Below are 14,112 nucleotides of genomic sequence, written 5' to 3' on the forward strand. Positions count from 1 at the left end.
AAGAGCCAAAATAAAACAACAGAAACCTCCAGTATCAAGCCCACAGTGAACAAGTAACTCACACAAGCAAAGAAACCTAGAGCCATTAAGACCGCCAGTGGTACTGTGAGCACATACAGTGGATATAAAAAGTCTACACACCCCTGTTAAAATGCAAGGTTTTTGTGATGTAAACAAATGAGACAAAGATAAATCCTGTCTGAACTTTTTCCACCTTTAATGTGAGCTTTAACGTGAACAATTCGATTGAAAAACAAATTGAAATCTTTTAGGTGGGAAAAATAAAAAATAGAAAACTTACAATAACCTGGTTATCCTTGTTGGGCAAGAGTCCCTACAGAACTAACCATGTGGTAGGATCCACACACAATGGGTCGTAAAAGCGTGGCCTTTGAGCCAAGATGAAGCCAGCTAAAGTCTCCCTCTAAGATCCAGCATGGAGATTGTATCTTCTGGTGTTAACTTAATCCCTGGGGTCTCCCCAGAAACCCCTGCTCTGCTCCTGGCCGCTCCCACTCTCCTTTGACCTCTGACACTCAATTGGCTAAAAGCCAGCCTCATCCCATGACCAGCACCTCAAGGAGGCAGGACCTCTCAGGTAGAACAAAACCACTGAGACATCAATAATCGCTGCCATTTTTACCCTGCTCTGAAGACATCACGAGGCCCCTTCGGGGCCTCCCAGCTGTTTTAGTTGCTAAAGGGGGTAACCTTAACTTTTAGTTTATCAGCCATTTTTACCCTGCTCTGAAGACATCACGAGGCCCCTTCGGGGCCTCCCAGCTGTTTTAGTTGCTAAAGGGGGTAACCTTAACTTTTAGTTTATCAGCCATTTTTACCCTGCTCTGAAGACATCACGAGGCCCCTTCAGGGCCTCCCAGCTGTTTTAGTTGCTAAAGGGGGTAACCTTAACTTCTAGTTTATCAGCCATTTTTCCCTGCTCTGAAGACGTCAACAGACCCCTCCGGGTCTTTCCAGATGATTTAGTTGCTAAAGGGGGCAACCAGAGTTATTTTCTTTCATTTCTTTCATTGTCTTTTATCTCAGTCGACGTTTTTATTTTCAAAAGGACTTTTGCTGTTTTAACTTGAAACGACCAAACAGGAAATTGCACGCGGAACAATCTCAGACTGTTTCACTTTCCCCACGGACTTTACTTTCTTTTCCCAACAATCTACAAACGGCTTCCACAGCTGTCCCCTGCAGAAGCGCGAGATTCATTCCGCTGAGGAGCATGACCTCCACATCCCTGAAGAAGGACGATGTTCATCCCGTTGAGGAGCAAGACGAATCTGCTCCTATTCGGCCCAGCCGACGCCGTTGCGACAGAGGAACCAGCACAACAGAGCTTGAGCGGCCACGATTATTCACTGGACTTCCGAAATATCCGCGCGACACGCGCATGCAACACCGTGAAGGTCACAGTAAGAGGCTTTATTGTCTGGGCAGATGTTAATCTAATACGTAGCGTATTGTTTAATACTTGAATGTATTTGTTTTGTATGAGACCGCCGAGTCTCTAGTGTTTTAGCGGCGATTCGCCACTTCCGGTTTCCGGTTACGGCCTTGTGCCATAGTTTTTAAGCGCCGTGAGCAGCGTCTCCAGCTCATTGTGACCGTTTGAACAACTTTAGAGATACTTTACCGGTCAAACCTCAGCACACAACGCCACTTGGGTGCTGAGTGGTAAAGTAAATGTAACTTGTCTCTGACGGTGCTTTTAAGAGCTTTACTCTCTCCTTGTATTCTCTCTCTCTCTCTCTCTCTCTCTCTCTCTCCTTCTAAACCGACCTATACACACATTCGATCTGTATTTAGAATACAGTTCATGTAACATAGTTAAATCTATATTCAGAGAGGCTGGACACATCTGGAAGCCATGCGGCCGAACGCCAAAGCAGAGACAAAGAATTCTTTTTGTCTGAAAATCCCTTTGTGTAATTCATGTGACGACCACCAGTGTGAGCTCCGGCCACATGGTGTCATTAACATAGACTCCATTTTGAAGAACGCAAGTTAAACCACCATTTTGAGTCTATTATTGCCACGCCTCCTCTCTCACTCTCCTCCCATTCTGGCTCTAAATTCATAACGGCTCCGCCATCTTGTTTTGTAGTCAATTCGCCATTTTGAGAGTTTTTAGGCCTTGGTTCCACGAATCATGATCGGCCGCCATCTTAGATGTGACGTGACTTCGTCATAGCCACGCCCCCCTTCTTTTTCTCTCTCTCTCTCTCTCTCTCTCGCTCTCTCACACACACACACACACAGACACAGAGACACATTGATAGACACAGACAGATACACACACACAGATACACATAGATGAATACATGTGTTTTCTAAATTGTGATAAGCGGCTGCTGTTGTTATCTTTGAAATATGGGAGTTTGTTAAAATGATGAATCATTAAATAACACTAACTGTATTTCACATGCACACACATAGACACACACACACAGAGAGACACTTTGACACAGACACACACGCATACCATGACAGACATACATAGGTAGACCGCCGGTTTTACATGTACTTTCTGAATTGTGATAAGTGCTGCTGCTGTGTTTATCTTTGAAATATCGGAGTTTGTTAAAATGATGAAACATTAAATAACACTAACTTTATTTCCCCTTTTTAATAAATGCTTTTGTAATTAAAGTATCTGTAGTCTGTGATTATTTGTGCATATGTATGTGATTGCAGCTGGATTATGATTGCCTGTGCTCGAACTTAGAAGCCTTCACTGTTAATTAAATAATTATTAATATTAAATATTGAGATTATTGATTTGACATTTATCATTATGAGACTGATATTTAAAGATTGAATTGTTGGTCCCTGTAACCAGGGTGGTGCCCCGCGACAATAAGCAATGATTACAGATTTGTATTATTCTTAATTGATAATTTTATTGTTTTCATTAATTATTTTAACTATTATTAATGGATAACCGTATCATATCTAATTAAATGTGTTACTGTTCTTAATTAATAGCTTTATCATTTTTGATTATTTTTAATAAATAATTGTTAATTTAATAATCATATTTCATGATTATTAATAATAAGCCAACGTCAATTCTACTCCTACTATTGCACAACATCCTATATAGTTTTATACATAGAGCTCCAGCAGCTGACTTTGTTAAATCATTCCCTCCAATGAAAACGTAAATCATTCATAGAGACTCTTATTTGCGTAGGTAAAAGGATTTCTCTGAAGACCCCTGTCCTTCTCCAAACCCCTCTAACAATCCAAGCACAGAGCTCCCTGGGATCCTCTAAGAACGGTGATGTCATGTTTCGAAGGAATTGATTGGCCTATGAGACGAATTGTGATTGTGAATATGGGCTATACAAATAAATTTGATTGAACTAATCATCCTCTGAATTTCATTAGTATTCAGCAGACACTCATCCAGAGAGATGTACAGTAACGGGTGCAGGAAGCAGGTCATGCTCAAGGACACAGTCACAAATCACTAATATTTAGGTAATTTCAGGTAATGCTGGATATTTAGCAATTTTGACTTCTGTTACTTATTACGATATCCTGACATTCATATTCAACTCGAAACAACGTAATTTACACCATATCGAAAGAGGTACTGTTGATGAAAAAACTCAGTATCTTCTTTTAAATCTGTTCTTAAGGCTCACTTTCATCAAATGGCCTATTTTTAACTGTTAGGATTTGTTTCTAACAATTTGATATTATTTGATATTGTTGTAATTTTTGAATCTTTTAAAGAATCAGCTTGAGTAACTTTTAATGTAATCAGATAAGCAGAAACACTACTAAAAAGAAAGAAATCTGTTGCCCAAGATACAGTAGTTTAACAAATTCATCATTGGATCTTGAAACATTGTATCACTGAATCTTTTTGTCTGTCTTCTCGGTTAATTTCTTGACAACATCTCTAAATAACTTGAGCAACGGTTGAATCTTGTGTATAATTCTTGAGCAGGAAATGAAAAACACATTTCCAGTTATGCTAGGAGCTTATAGTTTACTACACACTTCAAATACTGATTCTACATTAATAATGCATCCAAATATATATACACCTATGTGTTACTTTTCTTGGAATGTCAGTCATGATAGAATATTTATTCATCCTTGCTGAAACCTAGGACACAGACTACCTTAGTGTTGTGTCTACACCAGACCCTGCAGTTTCTGGAACAGAGTTAGTAAAAATCCATTTGTACTTTGTCACTTTGACAATAGGTTGTACTTTCTTTAACTCAGGCTTGGATTAGCTTTCAGAGATATGAGTATGCGAGAGCTCAAACAGTAGATAAGGATCATAAATCACAGACGCTGCTTCTGCCCCGCCTCGATCTGATCCATTGTTAGTTTGGATGGGTGGGTTGTAGTTGCCTCTGATAATTAAACGTTCTTCAGAGAAAACATTTATGCAAGTAACAATAAGGGGAAGAATCCATCTAAAACACCAAGCCCTTGCATGCTCCTTAGAGAAACACTCCACAAATGATAATGCATCTTTTGTAAAAGACAAAGGTGGCTGTGCTGGAGATCTTCAGGATTTTTTTGCAGTGCCCCAAGCAACACACACTGTTAACTTGTATTTCCCCTCTATTATGTTCATTAAGGTAATAGGAAGTGTTCCCTTTGACCCCTTACCTTCGACCACGGGTCGCGCGCAGGGGTTTGTGGGGGTTCCTGTGCGGAACAGGTGTTGGCAGTGTCCATGTATTGAGTTGGAAGAATAAACGGAGAATACAATAAACGTCGTGTTTATTAAAATTAACACACACTTCCATTTTAGTGGCTGCATTAGCCTTTGGACTCGGCAAAGTATTCCTGTTGCCCTTAATAAACACTCGATAAGATTATAATGCAAGAGGTGATTTTTCAGTCACAGAGGAAACAAAGCTCAACTGTCTTTAGTCTTTCTCAGACACATTGGCATTTTCTGTAATATCACAGAGCAGCCAAGGAGGATGCAATAAAACACATCCTGGAAGCTTCACTTATTACAATTAATAATTCATATGAGTGCATTAACTTGGCAAAATCCACAGTTTCACATTGCAGGCAAAGAGTGTGTGTGTGTGTGTGTGTGTGTGTGTGTGTGTGTCTGTGTGTGTGTGTGTGTGTTTGAGGGCAGGAGCAGTGCCATCAGAGCTGGTGCAGATGGAATCAAGGTGCCTTATTACCACCAATGAAGACTGCGGCAAGAAGGGACCATGGATATTAGATGGCATAGGCAGATGTCGAATTTGAACGAATCCATCTGTGTTGTTTTGTGCAGCAACACAGAGCTCACTGAACATTGTGCAGACTCTTTTCAATCTCAAAAGTATTCAACACACAAGGTAGAGACAGTGAAAGAATAAATAAATACACACCACAACACATCATGCTTCTTTGTGTCAAACACTTGAATCTATTCATATTTGTCACTTCTGCAAGGCTTGGATGCAGATACATTGTTTTAACTGCAGGGACTAAATAAGTAATGTAGTCTTGGACTATAAATCCTGGTGATTTGTGTTGATGAAGAATCTAATTTAAATGACAATTTGAACTTGCTGCTTTCTGCAATGCCTGGTCAGCAAACTTGTTTTGCTTCATGTACTTTTACTACGATTAATTTCAGATCGTTCTGCTTGGCATTATCACTTAGTTACACTGTCAATTGCATAGTTCAAATATACTTAAAACTAGAAATACCACACTGTGGTTGTATGCCTCTGCCAACCACTGCAGTTTCTATTTATTTTTCGACGTAACCTTTGACCACTGACATCAGCTAATCTTTGAGTCCAAGTGGTGAAAATATAAAGCCAGATTTGAGATATCAAGAAGCCAAAATCATGTTTTGCGAGGCAACTTTGACCTTGACCGTTGACCACACAAATCTATTCAGCTAAACTGGGGATCTAAGTTAACACTTGTTCTAAATGTTTTCCTCTCGAAGCGTTCTTAACACATTCATGAAGCAAAAAAGGGCTTTGTGTAGTCAGTAACCTTTGACCTACAAATTCTAATTAGGTCATCTTTGAGTCCAAGTTAACGTTTGTACTTAATTTGAAAGAAATTCCCACAGAGCGTTGCTATGAACTGACAAACGGTTAATCTGAAAACAGTATGGCTCAGACCAACGGCTGTAGCCAGTGAAGGGACATAATTACATCCAATAATTCTCCCTCATTGCAAAAAATAGATTCTAATATATATATATATATATATATCGAGTCTCCAGTCAAACTGCTACACACAAGAGGTCTCCTGCTTCAATGGATCTTTTCTCAGTGTGTGTGACCTGGTGGCACCTAAGTTCCACATCACAGTGATATGTTGGTCCATGATGAGCTTTGCTGAAAGGCAAGGAAATGTTACAATATTTGTAGAGTGCACATTTAGTACATCCTTCTGTACAGGGACACTGACATTCCTGTGAGGATGCAATAAGAAAAAACAGGCTTTGGACTGGCTGGTGACTTTAAGTAATGGCTGAGTCTGCGGTCAGCACAAAGAAATGATGATGAACATGTGATGCAGAAATAAAATAAATTAATGTCAGAGTGTTTCTGCAGCTGCAGAGAGAAGAGAAGAAGTGAATGTGGGATGATGTCAATCTGACTGTTCATTTGTAATTATGAACAGTGTGTGGTTCTATCAATTTAACAAAATTCAACAGATGGATTCTTTTTTTATTTTTCATCATGTTCTGAGCTGCACTGAAAGAATGAGAATCAAAGCATCAACACTGTCAGGAATTCTGGCACGATCAAAAAAAGTTGTATCGAAATGAAGCTTCAACAGTCGTGACGTATTCACTTGGTGTTATTAACTCTCCCTATATGTTAATTAGAAGCGCTGTTTTAAGACTAGAGTAGCTGCAGTGTGCAGGGTCAGGATAACCTATTCTTTTGAAAAATTAATCAAGAGTTCCATTTATTTTCTCCAAAGGGCAAAGCGAGAGTAAGATAATTTCAGAATGGACACAGGCAGATGGCGTCCCATTTAGAAGGGTTTGTATTCTCTTCATGGGATGATAGTCAGTAATCAACATGTTTTGTGTGTGCATGTTTCACACATATGTTTCAAAGAATGATCTGAGAGTAAACTCATAGAATTCCAGGTAAATAAATCTCACAGTACCAGCAAGACAGGCTGATGATGTCATGTCTAGCTTACCACCCTCAGGATTTGATATCAGAATGAAGTGCTGGGAAGTCCCATCACGCGCAGCTATAATTTTGATTCCAGCAGCCAGTCGGAGACGTGACGCTTCACAATGTCTTTGGGTTTAATCACATTTCAAAAGCACCTACAGAGTAAATGAGGCTCTAATCTCATTTTTAATAAAGTGCTCCAACTTCCCAAAGCACACAAAGTTGTTTCATGAGCATATCAAACTGCTTTAAACAAGTTAAACAGTTTGTTGTTTTTTTCTTCATAAAAAATGTCTTGAGATTAAATTATTTGTTAAAACGTTTGAAAAGCATATTTTCTGCATTTTAAACTGCAATGTTTAGGGAGTTGTTTTGCTGGAGTAGGATGCCAATGACATTAGAAGACCACTATGCCAGATTGAAGCCCTGCCTTCTCACAGCACATGATTCTATAAATAGAAGCAGTCAGCGCACCATATGATGCAAGGCAAGAATTGCAGATATATTCTAAATGCGACCCTGGGAATGTGTGACTATAGGGACTGTAAAGCCTTTTGTGTTGCTGTACACCTGTTTTTTGGCCTCTGAACTACACTGTTTTCTATTTTCTGTATGAATCCTCCCATCAGCACAATACAGGCTGAAATTAGCATCACCAAAGATTAATGTTGCTGAAAAATTATGATGGTGGAGCTATATTTTGTCCCATTCCCAGCAGGTTTTTCAGCAATGCTGCAGTTACCCTTCAAGTAGCATACAAACAGCTTGATAGTCAAGGGCTTGTGTGAAGAGCAGTGGTTTATGTGAGTGTTCCTGTTCCCTGTGTAACCCGGTGGCGGGTTTTTTTCATGTATACAGAGTGGGTGACCTCAGTTCCACTGGCTGACATGACCCTGCTGTGTCCCTCTCATGACTTACACACTGCTCTTGTCTTTTAATATCAACTTCAATTATGGCATCTTGTCTCAATTGCCCAGCTGCGATGCACAAAAATAAAAATAAAAAACCCCAGAGCCCCGGGCAATATTGCTTTTGTGTGGCTTTCATCAGCATATTTCTTCCATTTATTTCATACGTTTTGACAATTCCACAATAATCACTGTAAACACAAAGCATGAGTAAACCATTTGAATGTTTCGACAAGAACTATTTGTGACAGTGATGGTAAATAGATGGATATAGGTGTCTGTCCTTTCCTTGGAGCAGTTTTTTGTTGCAAATCATTTCCTTTCAGATTCATAGAAAAGGGAGGAGGATGGACTCGCTAGGAGTGAAGCTATGAAGTGACCCCAGTGTAGAAGCTAAAGCTACAATACATCTATGATCACAAGCAACACAAGAGTGATCTGATTGCATCGTAATGAAAGTGTGATCATGTACTGAGTAGTAAAGTGGGCAGTGTTATCTTGGATATCCATCGATCTGAAAGGTCTGGCTGAATAATATGTCTGACTTGCTTTCTGTGTAGACACACTTCAAGTCTAGAGCAGCAGCATTCACCTATTTTCATCTAAAAAGCCACCCATATTGCAAAACTATTATCAGTGAATGAGGCCACTGTATGTCCATCATGTATTTGTCAAGGTAGATACTACACAGCTCGGAGTCATTTGTGATCAATTATTGGGATCAGAGCCTATTACAGGAAATACACTTAGCCTGTATGTGTTTATTTAAAAAAGTCCAGAAGATGCATTACTACACAGCTGGTACAAGTAAGAGCTAAAAATAGACCTAATCTATATGCAGACAAATACTGCAAAACAGTACTCCTGCTCTCCAACCTTTAACCAGCTAGATGTTATGCGCGGCGAAACACGTTTAATTACTGGACTCCTCTGTTGGGGCTGTTCTTGGTCCATTGTGCTGGGAGCAGGTATTGATTTCAGATTGTCCTCTGCCTCATTAGACCGTATCGGAGCTCTGCCCTGCAAGCTGGAAGGGAACAGCATCAATCCATAAATAAGCCGACTACCCAACATCTTCTATTATGTCGGGGTGAAATATCTGGATGCCCGAAGGTGTGTGAGCAGTGAGCGTTCAGCCTTTTATAGTTACCCTAAAACATTTAAGCCACGACAGGGCAGCCCCCTTCAATGTCCTGGAGCTGATAAGAGCGCCCTGGGTGTAAAGTGGCATTAGGTGTTTGCATTGAATCAGAGGTAATTATGTCATTGTAATTATTACCACTTTCTTGTTGCCAGTGGCCTACACAGGAGACAGAGACATGAGTGAGGACAGGCGGTCAGAGTCACAACTAGGACCAAAATGATGGTTCCTCGCAAAACCTCACTCACATCACAGCCACAGCCCAAGGCCCTGGCTACTCCTGTATGCTTGATCACTTAATTAGAACTGCTAAAACTCTGTGAATGACCAGTAAGAATTAATCTGGTAAACCCATGTTAGGAGTTTGCCTCCTGATTTTAATCTAGAGAGGCCTTTGGTTTAATTGTACAATAGATGTTCAATGAGCTGACATTGATCCTTTCAGATTTATCAAACGGAAAATACATGGCGGCTGTTTTTCAAACTACTACCGACTATCGGCTTCTAGTAACATTTTAATTAAGAAATAGGACACGAATCATTTCATTTCAGAGCTTCAACAACAAATCCAATAGTTGCTAATACATTGTGAGTTTGGGGAACCATTAACATATGGTATTATTGAATATGTTTTTGGAGAGCAGAATATTTAGATCTTTGATTGAATTTGTGACCTCCTATAGGGAAATAAGTAGCATAGACAGATAGACACAGCTTCATTGGAGAGGCGGTGATCTAATGGCAGAACCTTGGACTATGGGCAGAGAAGGTCTTTGGTTCGTCTCTGGTTCGACTCCACGGAGAGTCAACAAAAGACGAACCTGGATTGATCTGTCCAAAAATCCAAGAGGATTCTCCCTACCCTGTCTAGTGCCCCTGAGCAAGGCACCTTACTCCCCCAACATCTGCTCCCCGAGCGCCGTACATGGTCGCTCACTGCTCTATGTGTCCTGCACCAGATGGGTCAACAGCAGAGGTTAAATTTCCCTACCTGCATGAGTGTGCCTTTGCATGTCTTTGCATGTGTTTGGGACTAATAAATGCATCTTAATCGTAATCTTAATTGCAAGGGGTCTTTGTTGGGTACCGCTGCATTGGAGGATTGGTCCAATAATGTTTTGGTCATGTCACTAGGTAACACAAAAAACGTGGTGCAGCATACATGCTCTCACAGCAACTCCATCAAACAGTTTGCCTTGCCAATAAACACAGAAAGAAGTGGACGTGAACGAAGCTTCAGGATACTGCACTATGAAAAACTCGTGTCTACACCAAGTTGGTCCAAACGACACCAAAGTCATTACTATATTCGTACTAAAAAGGTAGTGAGGTTCCTCACCTAGACAAAGAAAATCTTTATTCAAACTGTGGAAAAGTACACACTATGATTCTGATGTGTTCTATATTTTCTAGCTGGAAGGAACCTCTGCTTTTCTAAATCATTTTAGAATGATGAATGATGGAGTCTTTCTACTCCATCATTCAGTCGCCGCTGCCTCACACAGACTGAACTAAATCTCTGTTATTTTAAAAAGGAAATGAGGAAAATTGAAAGCTAGGCCTCAATTTTCTGTACTTTATAATGGATGACAGAGGAGGGGGTGAGGGCAGGTGATTTCTATGGCAAATCTGAAAATGTTAATTCCAGCCCCTTCAGAGGCAGCCTAAATTTGTGCTGACAGGGGCTAAATTAAACACAGTGCAAAAGCTGATTTCAGAGCTGCACCCCACATTTTAGTTGATGTGTGCCTGCATGTGTGTACACCTGCATTAGCTTGAGCCCATATGTGCATGCTTGTATGATGAAAGTTAAAACACATTTCATCCACTGCGTTTGACTTCATGCATAAGCAGAGTAGCCAGCCTCAGAATCAAGGAGCTAGTTGAGGTCTTCAGAGAACGATTCAATTAAATTTTATTTGTATAGTGCCAAATGATAATATGCATTATCTCAACAGGTCCTACAATTCCTACAATGAGCAGCACCTTGGCAACTGTGGAGAGAAATAACTTCAAGAAAAACCTCTAGCAGAACCAGATTCAATGTGGGTGGCCATATGCCTCGACCGGGTGGTTCTGAACTCACTTATTTCTAGCAGTCTGCTCACATAGATCTCCACAGCTCCAGAGATAGTTTTCCTCTTCTTCCACACCATTCAAGTGACACAAAAGCTATGAAGAGATATACACTACGGTGTTAAAGGTAACCTTCACGAAAACCTTAATAATGTATGTATTCTGTTGCTTGCACTTGTTTGTGTTTGCTCTCAGTAGGTATGCGCAGGCAATATCCCTTACAAAACAATAAAAGCTATAAACAATAAAAGCTATAAATGACATATGACATACCAAGGTCGTGCACCCTAAAACAAGGAAGCGTTCCAATGGACTGGTCTCGTGAACAAAACACGACCCAGATAGAAGAAAACATTGAATTTTCCTGGAAAATATACAGAGTCCTTTGCACAGAAATCAGTCCACATGCAGCCATAAAATATGGGATGGGATTTTTTAAAAGTTACATTACATTCCACTCACATCTGTCATAAAAAAAGTGATTACCTACTTATAGTACCTTTTTAAAGTGGAAATTACATTAAAATATAGTTAGGGTTAGGCATCTATACACATCCTTGGTGTTTAATGTGATTCCAGTACTTAGCTTGACATTCCAGTTTTGACTGATGCTATCAGTACTGTTATTTGATTGATGGAACATCTGTGCGGTTGGGCACTATAAATAATTCATTGTTTCAGTACCAATAACTTAACATGCAACAGTTGCTGGATCAATGACAAAGAGAAAGCTGCCTCGCTGCAGGGAAAGAGGCTTACAGAGGGAGAGTGGATTTACTGCTCTGCAAGATCCCCATCGCTGTATAATGAGGGAGTGACATAACACTGAGTATGTGGAGGTTCTCAATGACTTAGCAAACACTGAAATGACATGCATGAAATAATGTCTGGAGGGAATCAATGCTGACCTCTAATCGGGAAAATTGAACCTCATTTTCTGGTATAAAACTAGTTAGCAGAGCGAGCTAGTTTGCGCTTTGAGAGGAGAGCACATGATGAGCCAAACTTGTACCTATTTAGAAGAAACACAGGGTTTAAGTATGATGGATAACAAGACACAGGTGAAACTAATAGGGATGGTGTTCAACAAAGGAGCGAAACTAGAGAAGTACGGAAAGTAAAGTGGAGATACAAACAAGGAAAGTAAATCAGGAAATAAGGAACTTGAAGTGCAAAGTAGCAATGTGTGTGCCTGTATGGACATGAAAACATTGTGCATGCATGAACAGGGGCCCATTGTTGCAAAGAACATATGAAATCATCTATTTGGGATTATTATTTGGTTTTAGATCAGCAAAAGCTAATTGATGGACTATTCTGAGAGAGAGAGAGAAAGATTTTTGATTTTTGAAACCTTTCTTTTCAAAATTTTAACAAAACTACTGCCAATGTTTCAACAGATATGTACAGTATCAGAACAATACTAAAACCTACCTCGAAAGTAATATTAAATATTAAAACATCATCAACTACATCATTAAAACACCACTGTTTGATGAAGCCATCCATGTCCTTCATTTCTTTAAAAAAACCTAAAATCTACCCACACTCTTGCTTTCAGCAGCGAGATAAAAACAGGAGTAGCTTCTTGTCCTGTCCTCCACTTTGTTCTTCCTGCTACTGTAAATGGACATTTTAGCTTATCTTACAATCAAATTTAAAAGTTTCCATTTGCACTCATTTGATTTCCTGTATCCTACTCCTAAAATGAAGGCACTCTTACTCCATGTCTCCCGAAACTGTTTAAAAACCTTCTGCAGTGTATTAAAAAGGAAAAAGTCTTTCACATTCATAAAAAGCATGGCAAACTGTCTCTGCTTCTCCACAAAAAGGACAATTGCACTTGACTGTTGGGTTGATGATGGATATAAAACTGTTAACCGCAATGGCTCTGTGTAAAATCCTCCACTGCAGGTCACCAGTCCTCTTTCTTAAAGGCGGTTTGTATAAAACCCTCCACACTGGTTTGACATGGCTGTCCAGATCCAGTCTCCTCCTCCACACCGTGTCAGGCCTCACATCCAGCTTGCTCTTATTCAGGATTAAAACACAACATTCAGATGGCTCTTCCTTTTGCTGTGTACAGGTCCATTTGTTTCCAGTCTGTTTTATTTAAAAAAGGTCCTGAGATCCCGTCCAGATTTGGATTAAAACCTAACTCCGGAAACGGGGTCACTGTCAGGGGTTTCCGTTCCAGCAGAATATTCCTGTAGCATCTTAACCTCCTCGCCCATGAGTCTTTTAATCCATTTATTTAAAATATGTTCTGCCTGTCGCCTGGACCTCTGCACGATAAGGGTCGCCACCGCCGGAATGTTTGTTTGTTCAGGACCTGCTGCATCGACTATCAGCCTCAGGGTTACAGCTCCAGCGGTGCACAGCATGCTGGTGAGTTCTGGTGTGGAGCTGCTCTGGACATCCAGCCTGGCTCCATTGATCAGCAGCTCTTCTAAAAGCCAGTGTAGAGAGTTTGTAGGTTCCAGCCTTTTCCATTAAAAAAGGTTCCATGTCTTAAAAAGTGAATGATAAAAAGGAGATAATCCATACGGTTTAAAAAGCTTCAAATCCATTAAGAACAGTGGCATGTCTAAAACCAGCCCAGTTGCATTTTATCAGCCACACCCTCCCAGTTCTTCTGAACCATGGACTCATTGCCTACATAAACCTCCAGGTACATGAGACTGTCCCGCCTCCACATCAACCCCCCCGGCAGACTGGGTAGACCCCCTTCCCACCTTCCAACTGCCAGCGCTTCGCTTTTCCCCCAGTTCACTCTAGCAGCTGACATGGTTTTAAAATCACTGACGATTTTTCCCAGTTCTTAGATGTCCTCCTG

The sequence above is a fragment of the Platichthys flesus genome, chromosome 18, assembly GCF_949316205.1.
Source record: "Platichthys flesus chromosome 18, fPlaFle2.1, whole genome shotgun sequence".
NCBI classification, from domain to species: domain Eukaryota; kingdom Metazoa; phylum Chordata; class Actinopteri; order Pleuronectiformes; family Pleuronectidae; genus Platichthys; species Platichthys flesus.